Source organism: Nycticebus coucang, chromosome 13 (genome assembly GCF_027406575.1).
Source record: "Nycticebus coucang isolate mNycCou1 chromosome 13, mNycCou1.pri, whole genome shotgun sequence".
Classification (NCBI taxonomy): Eukaryota; Metazoa; Chordata; class Mammalia; order Primates; family Lorisidae; genus Nycticebus; species Nycticebus coucang.
The window spans coordinates 34,318,932-34,326,294 of record NC_069792.1 but is presented as its reverse complement, the minus strand read 5'-3'; the positions used below and the strand labels follow the sequence as shown (position 1 = coordinate 34,326,294).

At 34.5% G+C, this 7,363-nt stretch overlaps 1 pseudogene; it reads left to right on the top strand.

Moving 5' to 3' along the window:
• Positions 1-141: 141 nt before the first annotated feature.
• LOC128563328 (dnaJ homolog subfamily B member 14-like) lies at positions 142-1,891 on the top strand (annotated as a pseudogene).
• Positions 1,892-7,363: the final 5,472 nt, after the last annotated feature.

Genomic DNA, 7,363 nt, shown 5'->3' with positions numbered 1-7,363 from the left:
GGAGCTCGGTCGGGCTGGGAGGGGAGCGGCTGGCGCGGGGCGGGGAGGCCGCCGTGAGCGGGCGGAGCCGCCCCAGGGTCCCCTGCGCTCCTCTTCGCTGGTTGCTGCACGCCCCCGCGCTACTGGAGGAAACCGAAAAAGCCGCAGGCCATGGAGGGAAACCGGGATGAGGCGGAGAAATGTGTCGAGATCTCCCCGGAGGCCCCGAACGTTGGCACCACGAGAAGGCCCCGCGCTTCCTGTAGAAGCCGAGAAGCTCCACCCACTGCCCTCAGGCGCGCACTATTGGAAATAATTATGAAAAACGGAAGCACAGCTGGAAATAGTGCTCCTTACCCAAAACCATCAGGAAGTGGTGATCAAAGCGAGCCTAATTGCACAAAGGACAGCACATCTGGTAGTGGCGAAGGTGGAAAAGGCTATACCAAAGACCAGATAGATGGAGCTCTCAGCATAAACAAATGTAAAAATTACTGTGAAATACTTGGAGTTACGAAGATGCTGTTGATGTAGATTTAAAAAGAGCTTATAGAAAACTTGTTTTGAAGTTTCATCCAGACAAAAACCATGCACCTGGAGCAACAGATGCTTTTAAAAAGATTGGAAATGCTTATGCTGTTTTAAGCAAGCCAGAAAAAAGAAAACAATACGACCTTACAGGCAATGAAGAACAAGCTTGTAATCACCCAAACAATGGGAGATTTAATCTCCATAGAGGTTGTCAAGCTGATAGAACTCCAGCAGACTTGTTTAATATATTTTTTGGTGGTGGATTTCCTTCAGGTAATGTACATTCATTATCAAATGGACGGGCTGGTTACAACCATTAACAGCAACATCAACATCAACATAGTGGCCATGAAAGAGAGGAAGAAAGAGGAGATGGAGGGTTTTCTATGTTTATCCAGCTGATGCCCATTATTGTATTGATCCTTGTGTCATTATTAAGCCAACTGGTGATCTCTAATCCTCATTATTTCTTATATCCCAGATCTGGATCAGGGCCAACCATTAAAATGTAGACAGAAAATTCATGTGTTGTTTATTATGTCAACAAGGACTTTAAAAATGAATATAAAGGAATGTTATTACAGAAGGTACACCATGGAATATTATGCAGCCTTAAAGAAATATGGAGACTTTACCTCTTCCATGTTTACATGGATGGAGCTGGAACATATTCTTCTTAGCAAAGTATCTCAAGAATGGAAGAAAAAGTATCCAATGTACTCAGCCCTACTATGAAACTAATTTATAGCTTTCCTATGCAAGCTATAATCCAATTATAGCCTAAGAATATGGGGAAAGGGGAAAAGAGAAAGGGAGGGGAGGGATGGGTGGAGGATGGGTGGAGGGAGGGTAATTGATGGGACCACAGGTATGGCGCATGTTACAAGGTACATGTGAAACTTACTAAATGTAGAATATAAATGTCTTAACACAATAATTAAGAAAATGCCAGGAAGGCTATGTTAACCAGTGTGATGAACATATTTAAATTGTATATAAAACCAACCCATGGTACCCCATGATTTCATTAATGTACACAGCTATGATTTAATAATAATTTTTAAAAAACTGATGCATTCCCTTTTAGTTAGGGGAATAGATAGCAATGGATACATGGCATAGAAGTAAAGAACATGGAAAATAAATTTAAAAGAACAAAAATAAAATTGTTAAGATTAAAAAAAAGGTAGAAAAGAGTGTAGTAGAAGATTATGTGACTAATATTTGAAATAATTGCTGGAAAGAAAGACAACAAAAACCACATATGCAGTATGCAGCAAAAGTGTACTGTGATGATCTTCTCCGAAGGAAGGCGGACACCTTGAGCATGGACAACTGTAAGGAATTAGAGCGGCTGACCAGTCTTTATAAAGTAGAATGAACTGGAATTTTTATGCATACCTTTTTTTGTTTTTTCTGTAAGTTTAGTATAATCATGAGAGATGAAGAAAAAGATTTGATATTAAAAACTAATCTGAGCTGTTAGTTCCCAAATCTTGGACTGTTTATGACCCACTGGCTCCTTTAAATAGTAAGAATTGAAAACTAAAATTTATATTTTAGTTATGCTTCTGCAATTATTTTCATTTTCCAAGCTTATATGATTCCTAACTAAAAATATCTAGAGAGAAGATTGTCACACTTGTAGCAATTTCCAGTTTTAGTGATTCTCCATGATTCCTTTGTCATGTAAATATTAATGGAATGATCATTTTGTGTACATAAAGATTATTTCCTTTTATTTAAATTCTTTAATGTTTAGCGCCATGAGACACTTCAGTTTAAATTGATGGAATAAATGTTACATGACACAATTACATTTTTCTTGTCATGGAATTTAAACCATGAATCTTTTTCAAAAATAAAAAATACTGTTTAACTTTACATAAAATCTTATAGCATTATCAGCTTAGAGGGAATTGATATTTTTATCATTGCCATTATATTCCAAAATATATATTGAGATAAATGAACTGGTGTAGAGTGTCAGTTTACTACTTAGTTTTATGAATTGCTACACATATACATGCATAGAAATGAAAATCTATACTGGTAGATTTTAAGAGAAATTTGAGGAAATGGCTATACATATTAAATTAAAAGGGTCTTCAACAGTAAAGTGCAGTTATGCCATTTGCAACTTCAGTAATTAAAAGGCTCCCAAATGTTCATGTATATTTCTTTGAAGGCTGCTAAAATTTATTCCTTAGAAAGGACCACCTATTTTTTATTTATTTTTTTATTGTTGGGGATTCATTGAGGGTACAATAAGCCAGGTTACACTGATTGCAATTGTTAGGTAAAGTCCCTCTTGCAATCATGTCTTGCCCCCATAAAGTGTGACACACACTAAGGCCCCACCCCCCTCCCTCCGTCCCTCTTTCTGCTTCCCCCCCATAACCTTAATTGTCATTAATTGTCCTCATATCAAAATTGAGTACATAGGATTCATACTTCTCCATTCTTGTGATGCTTTACTAACAATAATGTCTTCCACTTCCATCTAGGTTAATATGAAGGATGTAAAGTCTCCATTTTTTTAATGGCTGAATAGTATTCCATGGTATACATATACCACAGCTTGTTAATCCATTCCTGGGTTGGTGGGCATTTAGGCTGTTTCCACATTTTGGCGACTGTAAATTGAGCTGCAATAAACAGTCTAACACCTATTTTTCTCTGCATGGAAATTGCAGTTTTTTAGTCATCATTAAAGCAGGATCCAAAAGTAAATGGTTTTTTATTTACAATTAAGTAATAAAAATTATTACTAAAATACAGCTTTGTGCCTTTAACCCTATGCCGACTTTCAAACATGTAAGTAGATTACAGTACACTTACTGGATTAGAGCATGATCTGTTTGGCCACATGCAACAGTAAACAGAAATACAACAGCAGGTAGAATAGGATTTAAGTCATCCTTAAAATATTCTGAGTTAAAAATTTATTCACCATTGAATAATTTTATTACTCCTATGGGAATAAGCTCCTTGTAATTAAATCGATAATAAAACCAGAAAAAAACAAGCTAGAAATTGTAGTTTTTTGCCTATGTATAGGATGTAAAAATTTTGATTTCTTGTCTTCTGTGTTTAACAATTGTAATATTTCAATGATTTTACTTCATACTCAGTTAATGGAACATGAACATATTTTTGGTGGATTTTTGGTAACAAGAAATGCTAGGTAGTGGCTTTTTCCTTCTGTTTAAAGAGTTTTCTTTGAATTTGGTTAATTTATGCCATCTGTTGAATAAAACTGCTGAAATGATCTCTTAAAAATCCTCTCTTGGAACCCCTTTTCCAGGTAAATCAGTAGAAATTCGTGATTGAATTAGGAGGTTAAACTAAGCAACATACTATATTAGGAAAACTGGACACCTTAACCAACTTGTTTATGGAAATCTGATCTTTAAGAGAAAATAGCAGTGCTTCAAAGAAAATCCAATTTTAAATATTTTCTTGAACCCATAGAGTACGTTTTTAAAAAACAATAGCATAGCATTCTAATAAATTTTGAAAGTTCATATATATCAAAAACTTCATAAAAATTTAAATGAAAATTTCAACCATTTATTTTTTCAGTTTTAATGGGAAATTTACATTATCGTGGTTGATAATTATGCCAACTTACCTTTTTGTTGCCTAGGTTCTTTTTTCTTTAATTCCACCTTTAAGGGGATCAGTGAAGTTAGTTACCAAGTAAAGTAATATAAAGTGTATATCATAAAGTCATACATGACTTTTGCACAGTATTATATGTCACTTGCATTGCTGAATTCCGTTACATTTTATAAAATGCTAGGGAAATCATGATTAACAAATAAAATTTTCAAACCACTGTGGAAAGCAACTGGTTGAGTGCCTGACCACATAACCCACCAAAATGTTAAGTAGAGATTGATTCCTTAATGTCACCTATGTCCTGGTGTACAGGACTAACAAATGTCTCAGAATTTTGAGTTAACTTTATCAAGTAAGAAGACTATATATCTTGAGATGTAAGATGGTCATGTTTACTACTCTTTTTTTAATAAAAATCTCAATATTTTCTATCTTATTTTAGCTACATGAGTGTAGCAATTTCATTGCATCATTTTAATCAGCACCTATAAATCCTCAGTCTTTTGAGTTTTGTTTCACTAGTTTCTCTAACTGGTATAAGTTTGGCAGAGTTATATTTATTAATGCTTTAGATTTTTATCTCTTTTTATACACACACATATATGTATACAAACATTACTGTCCTTCTGAGGGTTTGTGGGGAAAAGAAATAGTACCTTTTCTCCTTTTGTTCCTTAGTTCCTGAATAGATTAGTGCTAGTCACTTAGTCATTTCTAAGTTTCAGAATTTATTTTGATCAAATAAGAAAAATGAATTCTCAGCAATAAAAAAATGTCCATTTAGTATCAATTGAGGAAGTGAAAATAATATATGTGTTGGAAACAGATTACACTTGAATGCTTAAGTATGTATTTGTTTCATAATCACTACATGTTTATTTATGATTTACAAAGATTTGGTGAAGAAAAGTGATGTCCTTAAGGCATATATATGCCATTGCAATCACCTATTCTGCTTTTCTGTTAGCTCAGGTGTTCACAGGAGCAGAAATGTGGAATGCCAGCCTTTCACTTTAATCGCACTTTTATGCTTAATTTTCTTTCCATTAAAGATTCATTTATACTAGTATGTAAAAATAGTTACTAAATGATTAATCTTTGGATTTCCACTTGTAGTTTATAAAATACAGACATGTGACATGTTAATGTTATTTAATGTATTCCAACATATTTCATTAAAAAAAAATCTCTCACCTGTGTTAAGGCAGTGAAATATTTCTTGCTGTTAGGACCAAAGGAACCATCTTTCCAGTTAAGCAAGTTTTATGTCAGAGGACCAAGTGGTTAAAAGAAGAAAATTTGTGCTTTTACTTAGCTTCCCCATTCCCATTCGAAGCTTGGGTTCAGTATACCCATGTCACTATCCATCTTCATACTGAGCGAAGTAAACTGAAAGGAAGTTCATAATTTTTTTTCTTATCTAAACAGAAAAACTAATGAAATGGAACCATAAATCTGAGTTTTAATCTTCACTACATAGCTGAAAACCTTGTCTATTGGCCATGTTGGATTACTGCCTAGTAGAAAAATTCATAAACTTCTCTATAAGCCAGTGGAAAAAAACAGTAGTCTGGCAGTAACTTCTAAAATGTTTTTAAATTCTATTTTCAATTATAAAGAAAAAATAGATAGAATGAGGTTTTTTAAGGAATTCTTGCACATTTCTCTAATAATCAGGCAGGCACCATCTTAGAATTCAGGCTTCCTTTTTTGTTTCATTACTATTAAGTACTTTCGGTCTGGGCAAGTATTTTATGAGGAGGACCCCCTGGGCAATTGAAGCAGCTTCAAAAATACACTACTGGGACCTGATCAAACTAAAAAGCTTCTGCACAGCCAAGAACATAGTAAGTAAAGCAAGCAAATAGCCCTCAGAATGGGAGAAGATATTTGCAGGTTATGTCTCTGATTTAAAGGTTTAATAACTAGAATCCATAGAGAACTCAAACATATAATCAAGAAAAGAACAAGTGATCCCATCGCAGGCTGGGCAAGGGACTTGAAGAGAAACTTCTCTGAAGAAGACAGGCGCACGGCCTACAGATATATGAAAAAATGCTCATAATCTTTAAACATCAGAGAAATGCAAATCAAAACTACTTTGAGATATCATCTAACTCCAGTAAGATTAGCCTATATCAAAAAATCCCAAGACCAGAGATGTTGGTGTGGATGTGGAAAAAAGGGAACACTTCTATACTGCTGGTGGGAATGCAAATTAATACATTCCTTTTGGAAAGATGTTTGGAGAACATTTAGAGATCTAAAATAGATCTGCCATTCAATCCTATAATTCCTCTCCTAGGCATACACCCAGAAGACCAAAAATCACATCATAACAAAGATATTTGTACCAGAATGTTTATTGCAGCCCTATTCATAATTGCTAAGTCATGGAAAAAGCCCAAGTGCCCCTTGATCCACGAATAGATTAATAAATTGTGGTATATGTACACTATGGAATATTATGCAGCCTTAAAGAAAGATGGAGACTTTACCTCTTTCATGTTTACATGGATGGAGCTAGAACATATTCTTCTTAGTAAAGTATGTCAAGAATGGAAGAAAAAGTATCCAATGTACTCAGCCCTACTATGAAACTAATTTATGGCTTTCACATGAAAGCTATAACCCAGATACAACTTAAGAATAGGGGTAAGGGGAAAAGAGAAGAGAGGGAGGAGGGAGGGGTAGCGGGAGGGAGATTGGTGGGATTACATCTGTGGTCCATCTTACAAGGGTAGATGTGAAACTTGGTAAATGTGGAATGTAAGTGTCTTAGCACAATAACTAAGAAAATGCCAGGAAGGCTATGTTAACCAGTGTGATGAAAATGTGTCAAACAGTCTATGAAACCAGGGTATGGTGCACCATGATCACATTAATGTACACAGCTCTGATTTAATAAAAAAAAATAAATAAAAAACATAAAAAATTAAAAAAAATTAAAAAGTGAATACTTTCATATAAATGGAAACATTTTTCCTCAAAATATTAATTAAAAACATAATCCTTATATTAAGAATTATATATCACAATTTTGTAAACTCCCTATGTGTAACTCTTTCCTGTTGATATGTGATTCCTCTTCATTTAATTTGATTATCTGCTGGTGCTGGGGCCAATAGATTTGTAAATATCCTGTGGATGAGTCCATGTATAGTTGTATATATATAATTTTTTTTCCAGCTAATACCTCAAATGTGTGATTGTTTACTATATACCACAC